Genomic DNA, 10692 nt, shown 5'->3' with positions numbered 1-10692 from the left:
AGAGTTAGGATATAGATATGTTCTTCTAGACCTATCTCAACAGGGGACCAAAATCAGAAATGGTTGCATCTCAATAGGGGTCCAAAAGGAGATGTTCTACCAAAGAGAAATGTGCAATAAGTGCTTCTAGATTTACCTCACCAAGCGACCAAGAGAAGAGATGGCTACATCTCAATAGGGGTCCAAAAGGAGGTAGTCTATCAAAGAGCAACGTACATCTAATGGATCTTAAAATACCTTAGGGTTAGATTCATTAAAGACCTCCAAAATTTAGTGTTAAAAAGTCCTTTGACCTTAGGCAAGCTAGGGCTAACCTTGAGGTGGGAATCCTACCCAAGCATGAGTTGCTAAGATGCTTAAAGTGATTGTGGGAACCTTGCCCAAAGCTTGATGTGATTTTTATGCTTAAATGACTAAGATTCTTGAAGTGTTCATTTCAAAGATAAACTCTCAAGAGGCATAAAACATTTCCATGCTTGATTGACTAAGTGCTTGAAGTATTCAATTCAAACCAAATGAATTAATAAGCATAAAAGACACATGTTCAAATGATCCTCCATATGTGGCCCTCATGATGTGCTTGATTCTTATTGGATAGGCTTCAAAAGGGTCCAATGAGAATTTAGATACATAAAAATAAGTATTTAAGTTCTTTCTCTCAAAGAGGCAAAAGAGGACACATGCCAAAATAAATAATTAAATAATACAAGAGAGAGAGAGAGGTGGACCAAGCATGAGAGGGGGGTATACTCTCACACACACACACACATTCTCTCATTGTGTGGAGTGCAAAGTGCAAGATCTCCATCTCCTTCTCCAAGCTTGTGGAGAAGTGGAGAGCCTACACCAACACTCTTGGCTATGGAATGCAAATCCAACCAAGAGCCATGCTTCAATGCTTAAGTTTTCCATCTTCTTCATCTTCATTACTATCCTATTATGATATATAATCAAGAAGAGTGATGATAAGTGAGGGACTATTTCTTTCTCCTATGAATGATTCTTCTTCCTCTTCCCTATCCTCATTCCCGGCTAGCTCTCTCCACCTTCGAAGGTGTTTGAGGCCTTGGGATTGAGGCTTGGGAGAGTTAATGTTTTTTGCAAAGTTTATGTTATGCTCATGATGCATGAAGCTTTCCGTCTTCATAGCATCACCAAGGTCATAAGTAACACAAAGATTGTATTGTACCAAAACACTCTTGATGGGAGAATCTAGCCTTTTGGAGGGGGGACCGGCTCCAAGTAAATCCGGTCCTCAACTATTGTCATGTTCTCTAATACTCTCTCTTGCAAAAGTGTTGTTCATGTCAAGTTAATTAAGTACTATGTTCATGTTGCTACCATCAATTAAGTTAACCCTCTATGTTCTCAAAGTAATCTCACAAAAATGCTCACTCTAATTCTCTTAATTCCACTACTCTCAAAGTTCATAGGCCATTTCCATTACAAACTCTATGTCATGGTAATCAATGCAAATGGCATATTCTTCATTAGGATCTAGGTAAACCTAATCACCATGGACATTAGTCTTATAAAAGGTGAGTATGTGCTTATATCTCACTGTTGTTCCGGTTTCTGGCTGAGTCAAATAGGAAGACATTTCAGATGTTGAGGTGGAACAAATGTTCGAGACTTCTTCTAAGATAGTGCCCAAGTGATCGCCTTGATTCACACTCTCTTTGGTGGATACCCTACTAGAGGTCTCTCCAAATATGCCTTGATTTTCTAGTATATGACCAGATCTAAGGTTCATATAGACTTGTTAAGCACTTGATAGAGTACTGACCGTCGGATTGAATTGTTATCCATTGTTTCACTTGACTTGAATTCAACTCCTATCAAACTGTCAATTCTTTGCTTGCAGCTTGGTTCTTGTGTCAGTAAAACCAACTCAGTTGTTTTCTCTCAAAGACTGTACAATTTTTGCTAACTATTGTGCTTGGTCTGTGTATATCACTTCAATCTGATCTAAGTGAGTCAAAAAAATGAGACTTTCAAATTCTACCCTTGCAAAGAGCTAAAGAACTAATCTCCAACCTGGAAACGGAGTTAACATGTACTAATTTGGATTCGATGGAATCCAAACTTGACCAGTAGCCTTGTATTATGTTGTTCTAACATTGTACAAGCTCAAAAGTCCAAAATATTGTCTCTAGGGGTCAAAAGTAAATAATTTGATTATTTATTTTTCTCATGTTTCTCCCTTTTTAGGCTTGTTTTTCCATATAGACACCTTGTTGTAATCTCTGGAAAAGTTTCACTAAATTTGAACAAGATTTACCCAAGTTATCAACTGTTTAGTGTCCACAGACTCAACTTTCAAGAATCTTGTTTAAGTCTTACTTTTGTGATCCACATTTCACCAAGTTCGATATGTGGAGTCTACTTCATATGCTTGACCTTGTGGTATACTCAATTGTGCAAAAGTTCTCAATTCTGGAGCAGATGTAAATAATCACGATTATTTACTTTTGACATTTTTAAGCAACTTCTTACCAAATTGTTGATACAAATTGGTAAAGCAACTCAGCTTAAGCTCCCTAGCCACGTTTCACAAAGTTTGGATAAACTATGCTCAATTTGTCAACAGTTTTATGTCTGTAGACTGACTTTATAAAACTAGTCACAATTTTCACTTTATAGATCCAAATATTACCAAATTTGATATGTGTGCTCAATACAACATGATAGAACGCTGGTATGCTTGGTTGGCCAAAAAATTTAAAAAATTGGATAAAAGTAAATAATCGTAATTATTTACTTCTGATAAATTTTAGCATATTTTTTATCATCTAAGCATACACATATGTTAAAAACTTTAAACTAAGCCTTTGAGTCAATTTTCACTAAATTTGAGCAAGATTTATCAAATCAAACTCAATTTCTCGATAATCATTACAGATTTTATTTTTTATCAAGTTTTTGGTATGTTTTATTATCCAAATTCTATGAGCCTTCACAAAAGATGTTTGTAATTGTGCATAGAGTCTTTGGTATCAACCTTGGTTAATTTTGATCTAAAACTAAATAATTGTGATTATTTACTTTTGCCCTAAAATGAACACTTTTTGCAAAATTTTCAATGGTCAGTCTTTTGTGACATGTAGACATGTATTAAGCCTTTGAGTCAAGTCAAAACTTAATTTGGCCTAAATTCTCAAGAAAATATAAATAATCAAGGTTTTTGCAAACTCTTGAAAATCTATCTTGAATGCATCCTTATGCTTACCCATTGGTTCATACAACTTTTATGAGCATAATCTCCAACCGGTTTCAATGGGGTCAAAGGTGTTCTTGGTGCGGTGGCTCTCACGGTTTCTCATCGCTCAAGGCAAGTTCCTAGCAATGGTGCATGGCTCTCCACAAAATCCTGAGGATTTCTTCTTGGTGGTGACTCTTGCTCGTTTGTCAACGGTATCTCTTCTGTAGGTGATGGAGTTTGTGACTCCCCCCATATGCGGCATTATCTACTCTTCCAGTATCTCTGTTCTATTGGTTTGTTTGCCTTTTTGGTCTCCCAGTTTGATTGTTGTGGGGTGGCTCCCGTGTCAGCCCCCTGAACTAGGGTTTATGGTATATAGTGGTGATGCTCTTGTTTCTACTAGATGCAATGGCTCATTTGTAGCATGGTTATCCCATTCTATCAACATACCTTTGTCAAAGCTCCTTTCCTCTTTGCACATCTCCTTAAACCTGTCATTTTTTGGTTGAATGCTCAAATTATCTTTGATTATAACTTTTCAGTATCCCCCCTTCTTTATGTGGTTCCCTATTGTAAGAAATTCAAGCCTTTCAAGTTTCACACAAAACTAAACCCTAACTGCTATGCAAGAAAACCTATGCGTGGGTTTTGCTAAACCCTGCGCGGATTGCTCTTTGGATGACCTCAATGATGCCGCATTGGGTTGGGGGTAACTTTAGATGGATTGTTTAGGGATCCATGAGGGTTTTCGTACTTGGATCTGAGTGTGCTACACGCTCGAAGGCTACCACAAGGGTCTTGGTGGGTTCTTGAGGACAAGGGGGTTTTGGGGATGGAGCCTCCGCCTGTTCCCCCCCTTTATGGTGGCACTTGGTGTTTCAATTAAAGGTATTTTTTGTCGTCAGGGCTTGGCAATGGCCCGTCTCCTTTTTGGAGTTCAAATTCTCGCCCGGCCTGGTTGGAGCGAAGTTCTTGTTGATATTGTCCCAATGGTTGTTGGGTGGCTTTGGCTCGAGGTATGTGAGGTTCGGTTGTCCCATCTGCTCGGATGATGCGGCATGGTTCTCATTTGCTCTTCAAAAATTTGTCATTTTTTGTTCTCTAAAGTTGTGTATTTTGGTGATTGTATTGATCGGATGCTCGCGGATCTTAGGGGCCTCATGCATGTGGGTTGTCATCTTTGCATAGTGCTAGAACCTTTGGAGATGAAGTTCTGATGGTGTTTTTTTTGTTGTGGGCAGCTCTAGTTCTTGGAATCAGTTTATATTTTTTGATCTACTAGGCTTATCCATTTTGTTCCTAGCCTCTTGAGGCATGGCGTGCTCTGGTGGCAGAAGAGCCCTCGTGATGGCACCTCTCAAGTTCCAGTTGGGTGATGGAGACTATGGGCCCCGACCCCCTTTTCAACATGTAAGTTCTATGTTTCTTCATTGAGCGTGGCACCCTTTTCAGCCATGGTGGTTGTTGCTGGTTTGGTTGGTCGGGGTGGCTCCCCTTCTTTAGCCAATGTACTTGGGCTATTGAGTTCACCTATGACGTTGTGGTTTGGATGTATGGTTGTTGGATCTAGGCACCCTAGCTCGATTGTGAACAAGGTCTTCTTTTGTAAAATTTCTGCTTTATTTTAGTACACTATCACTCACATTTTGTGAGCTTTGCAAAAAAGAAAAAGAAATTAGAGCCTTTTCTTCTTTTCAATGAGGACTCCTTGGTTTATTCAAAATTTTCCTTTCAATTCCCTTCTCCTTTAATAACCCTTTTTATGTAAAACCTTTTTTTTTCCAAACTCACAATATTGAGTGCTTATATATATATCACAAAAACAAAAAGTACAATGATAGCCATGCTCCAATCGAGCCATGGCATCTACCAACAATCAAGCCACCATATAATCCAGACCATACATCAGCTGACAAAGGGACTCACCCAGAGACCATAAGCAACAAAGCAGAGCCAAGACTGTCTTAGGGTTTGCACCAAATGAGGAAGCCCTACCATAGCAACCCCCTTGACCACCAAGCCAAGGCACCAAGAACTAACCACTTAAAGAAAGCAGAGTCATCTTTTCTTTTTCCATTAAGCAGGCAAACAATGCTAGTGCTACTCTTGTTACCCTTAGCCTTAACAATATGGCTGATAAGGTCTATTTTCATGTCCTCAATATCACTTATAGTTGGATCTGGTTGGTAGACTCACTAGACGTTCGTGTCACAATGATAGAGTTATCAACTACAGGTCTATCACATATCTCCTCAATCGGGGCTCTTGATCTCTTTGCTTTTCTCACCCACAATTTTGATCGGCACTAGCTAGGGGTTTTTAATGGTCAATGGGGCCTCCACAGAGGGTCCATGATTTGTAGGTGTAGTCTCTTGCATCACAATTGTCGGACAGACAGTTTCTTTCACCGCCACCTCTCTAGACATCTCCTGGTCGTTGGCCATATTGACTGGCATGTTGTCCCTCTTCTATGGCTTGGCATCCCTTGTAATTTTCCTCCAAGTTGTCATTGTGGGTATTTAAAACCTTTTTTATACCTCCCTCTTGTCTCTTTACACGTAATGACTTGGAACTTGACACTCCCCATAAAGCATTAGTGGCTCATTTTCCTATCGATTAGATGGAATCTATGAGAGATTCTTTATGAACTTTTTTTTCATACGATTTTGAGTTGAGAGAGTTTATATTAACTAAAAAGAATACAATTTCCCTCAAGCACTATATGTGCCTCGTGGGGGCTAGGGTTCGAGCAGAGTCTTGTACACAAACAAAGAGGATACAAAACTAGCAGCGATAAACCTACCCTCTTGAGTGTTCTAAGCAGCTCGATGCATGAATCCATTCTTCATCCTTGTCTATTGACCTCTTCTTGATCCAACACCATAGATGAGCTCAATGCTCATACACACAATATCATCAAAACAAGCTACGTTTGGTTTCAAATACCCAAAGGTTCCTAGACTTCCATACCTGGTTCAGGTAGCAAAATCTAGTAATTTGGGTGCACACCAAGATGGCCTAGCTTTGGAATATAGGCCCTCCCAAGATTAGGTCATCAGTAAAGAAGACAATCTTATAAGTCCTCCGTACCCATTTGCAAACCTTATCAGCCAGCCCTCTTGAAGTAGGGCACTTGATGAATAGATGAAGGGGATCTTCAGAGGCTGGCCTACAACCAGAGCAAGTGTTAGAACCGAGCCCTCTAGTGTGCACCTTAATCCCACAAGGCAAGGATCCCCACGACACCTTCCATATGAATACCTTCATGTATTTCAGCCATTTAGTCTCCCAAAGGGCCTTAACACTCTTTTGTTAGTGCTCTTTTAACCACTTTTTCTTTCAGATTTTGGTGAGTGGGTCAAACCAATCCGCTTTGTATATCAGCACATTATAGGTACTCTGGGTCTTGGGAAGCGAGAACACTTTGTCTTTCGGCATGCCAAGCTCTCCAATCAATTTTCTTATCCATTGACAAGTGGAGGTGAGGATGCAAGCACTTCCAAGAGTCTATCAATCACTGAAGCTATTTGTACCATCAGGGAATTTGGGAGGTCATTTGGAGGGCCTTCTAAGAAAATACAATTTTTTGCCTTCTCTCTCTAGAAAATTGGTGTGGTAAAAGAAAAGGTGTCATCATCAACCGTTCGAAAAGTGTACTTCAAAGAGGATTCTTTTGACAGAGTCATAACGGCCGTAATGATTGATGGAATGTCCCTTTTTAGTTATGTTGAATGCACTTTGTCATATAAGAGGGAAGTTCTTCTCTATATGATGTTTGCAGTAGGTAGTCTAGGGACTAATGGTGTTCTACTCTTTTGTTTCTTGATTTTCTTGACTGTATGTTCATGGCTTATTCATCCACCCCCTCAAACCTTCTCACTAAATGACATAAACATCATCTACACGTTGATTTGAATTCTAAATATGAGCATTTATGCAAGCGAAGTAAAACAAACACAATAGAAACACCCATCGAGAAAGAAAGACTCAACGTAGAGGGAGCAAAACACATCAATTTATGGACAAATGGCTCACTCTTTCCTTTGAATCCTATGACCAATGCCTCCCCTACATTTGCAAATCCCACTACTTTATTGACCTTTGCAGGTGACGAACAGAATGGTTTACTTGGCTACTGCAAAGCTCTAACTGGGAAATCAAAAATTCAAAAAAGCATGGTTCACCATCAAGAAAATGATATTCTACAACTTTCTAATTTGCATTGTGAGGACCAAAAAACCCTCTTGTAGTGCGCAAAAGAAATAGAGGTCTTGCAAGAAAAAGTGCGGAACATACAAAAAAAAGATACAAGCTTAGGTGCTCGTGTACAAAAGAAGAGACTACGGAATCTCAAAACCTTGAAGGTTGGCTCTAGTGGTCTCAAGAAAAGAATCCAAGCATTGAGGTCAGGATTGTCAACCTTATAGTTTATTCACCTATACATAGTTTTTTCTTATGTCTGTTATACTTTCTATGTAAACATGCTATATATCCAAACAAAGAAAACATAGATCCAAAGGCCAATGTAGGAAAGCAATTGAAGCCTTTGATAACAAGTGGTCTTGCAAGGATATAATGCATGAAAAAAAGTACAAGGTTTTGTGCGGGATGTTTTTGACCATTTTATTACAAAGATTGTAGTGCTTGCCAGTGAAATATAGGGAAAATTTGACTCCCTTGGCATGAGTAAGAGAGGGTACTCAGCCACTCATCAGTCTATCTCCTCCATTTTTGTGAAGAATGGAATAAAGTCTAAACTTCTACCAATAGAAGAAAGTGTCTGGAAAGAGAGGCTTCAACACAACTATGCACATATAAAACTTCATTGGATGTCCATTTCATATTGATGGTATTTATAGATCTCAAGAAACAACTGTAACCTACGATGAGTACAAAAATATCTTCATGGACCTCATTTTTTGTAAACTAGAATGATTGAGTTCTATAATGTAAGATTTGACGAGACAGGTGGCGTTCTGCATTTTGTTTTGAAGCTAGATGAGTGTGAGATTCTCAAATACAAGTAGCTAGAATGAATCACAATAACATTGATGAATAGGGCTCTTTCAAAATGCCCCGTTGATGGTCCTTCATACTTCAGTGTTCAATAAGAAACAAAAATATGGTGGCTTGGTGCTTTTCAAGTATTCCATTTCCATCTTCTCTTCAGCTTTGGTGAGCCCTCTTGTGATTTATTTTTAGATTTAGTTTCACGTCTCATGCGGATTTAATCTTGAAGGTAAAGAAAGAAGACCACGACATTTTATTTTGGGTGCTCCTTCAAATCCCTATCCCTAATATCATTGATAAACAAATGAATCAAGGAAAGGTTCTGGTTGTAAACGGGAGGGGAGACTTTCAAGTCCAATGGCATCTTGCAGGTGACCTTAAGACACTAAATTGCATGGATAATTGTGGAATGTTTTCTATGGTAAAGGCTCCATGCTTGTATTGCATGGAGCCTGCAAAGATGATGGACCCAAAATGGTGGAGAAAGGCTCCCACTCGCCATAATGAGGGTCACAATTTCCACCGAATTCTAGATATTATACTTGTCAATGTCCACATTTGTACAATAATGCATGCTCTTTGCAGAATTGTGGAGAAGTTGGTGTATCTATACATTGGGTTTGCTTGGAGAATGAAGAACTCAAAAGAATAGAAGGTCGCAATAGAGGCGCTTGAATTGGTTTTGTCAGAGATGGGTCTCCATGGGGGCAATGTGAAAATCTAGTGGGACGATAAAAGGTCAACCAATGATAAAGATGTGGGGTTAAGACATGTCATTTTTAATCAAAACCGAAAGGTGTGAAAGATAAGAAGCTAACGAAGCATGGAAGGATATATCAGTCCACCTATGTCAGCAAAATTGAGTTTCAAGAATGAAAAATCTGCATATGGCAGTGTGAAGGACCAGGAACCCACAACTCGCAATGCCAAGGGTGAAGTGTGGCGTTCCATCAGTGTGCTATTTCAGATGTGTGACAAAGATGAGTGGACACAAAATGATCTAAACAAGTTCAACTAAAACTCAGATTACTCATTACATGGTATTGTTAAAGCACCCTTTTAAATGAAAAGGACTAAAAGTATGTTTAAAATTCTTGACAACTTGTTTTATTTGCAGCACCGCATTTTCAATCACTTACCATACTTCATTCAAAAGTATGGACACCCAAGGGAAAAGTCTCATTACATGGTCATGAATGCATATTTTAGACATACACAACATGATGGCTCTTGAGATAAGGCAAACCATTTGAAAGAGTTGTTTCAGTGGTTTTATCACAGAATCCTTCACCGACTATAGCAAAAACATGTATTGGAATGTTTGGTAACAGTACAAGAAATTAGGCATTTGCAACAAAAGAAAAGGAAACGAGTAGAGGCATTCAACAACTCTAGCGCTTATGAAGGCCAGAGAAAGTGGAGAGAGATAATGCAATATGTTAACCATAGGTGGATTAAGAGAATTTGATTTTAGGTCACAACATGTACAAGAGATTCCTAATGATATAATAGATACAATACAAAGTCACAAGTCTCTCAACTTGATGATAGATAGTGGATATCTTTTGGCACATTACCCTTGTCTCAGATCATTAAATGTTTGCCATAATCTAAGAGTTCATTTGGGTTTTGTTTCCCCAAAGTGACGGTTCCATTGCTGTGTATGTGTAATAATAAGTTGCATGACCACCAGTGTACCCTGGATAGTATCCAAAACATTGTGTAGCAAAAACTTTGTCGAGACGAGGATAACTTTTTCTCCATTTTGTGGTAGAATTGGTCCACCTAGGAAGCATGAGAGCATCTTGAGGGCAAACATTGTAGTACTTCCCTCTTGGGACATTCCATTGTGAAAGACTAGTATGGGTGCCTCACAAAGTCTGGCAAGGTATTGTCCTAGTGTTGCATCCCTTCCACGATATCTCTTGTTCGACGACGAAGGAAGTCATCCTTTTTCGTAATCGATGGTTGTACACAAAAGGATGAGTTTGAAAAAGACAATGATGGCTATATATATATATATATATATATATATATATATATATATATATATATATATATATATATATATATATATATGGTTTTTTTTTGGGGGGGAGGGGGTAGGGTGGCCTACCACGTAGCCCTCATCATGTATATATAAGTCATCTTTCCATAGGTCCACTGACCTTGTGGACCCTTGTGCGGGATGCGTAAACCAGTCCTCCACTTCTTGAGTACTGGTTGATGGCCTGAGGTTTTTTTTTTGATAGCTTGGAAGGTAGCCTCATCTGGGAGTGTCTCTCTATACTTTTTTGCCTTGTCAAAGCAGAGTTTGAGGCACTCCATTGGGTTACTGGAGGTTTCCATCGCGTCGTCGTCACTACTATCATCAGATAAAAATCCACTCCTCCGCTCTTGAAATTTGGAGATGGTGGCAAGTGCAAAGTCCTCCCTTAAAGAAAATATACTTTGAATGTCATGGAGGAAAATGTACGATC

The sequence above is a fragment of the Adiantum capillus-veneris genome, chromosome 27 (genome assembly GCF_014529385.1).
Source record: "Adiantum capillus-veneris isolate H3 chromosome 27, ASM1452938v2, whole genome shotgun sequence".
Classification (NCBI taxonomy): domain Eukaryota; kingdom Viridiplantae; phylum Streptophyta; class Polypodiopsida; order Polypodiales; family Pteridaceae; genus Adiantum; species Adiantum capillus-veneris.
This window is presented reverse-complemented; position numbering follows the sequence as displayed.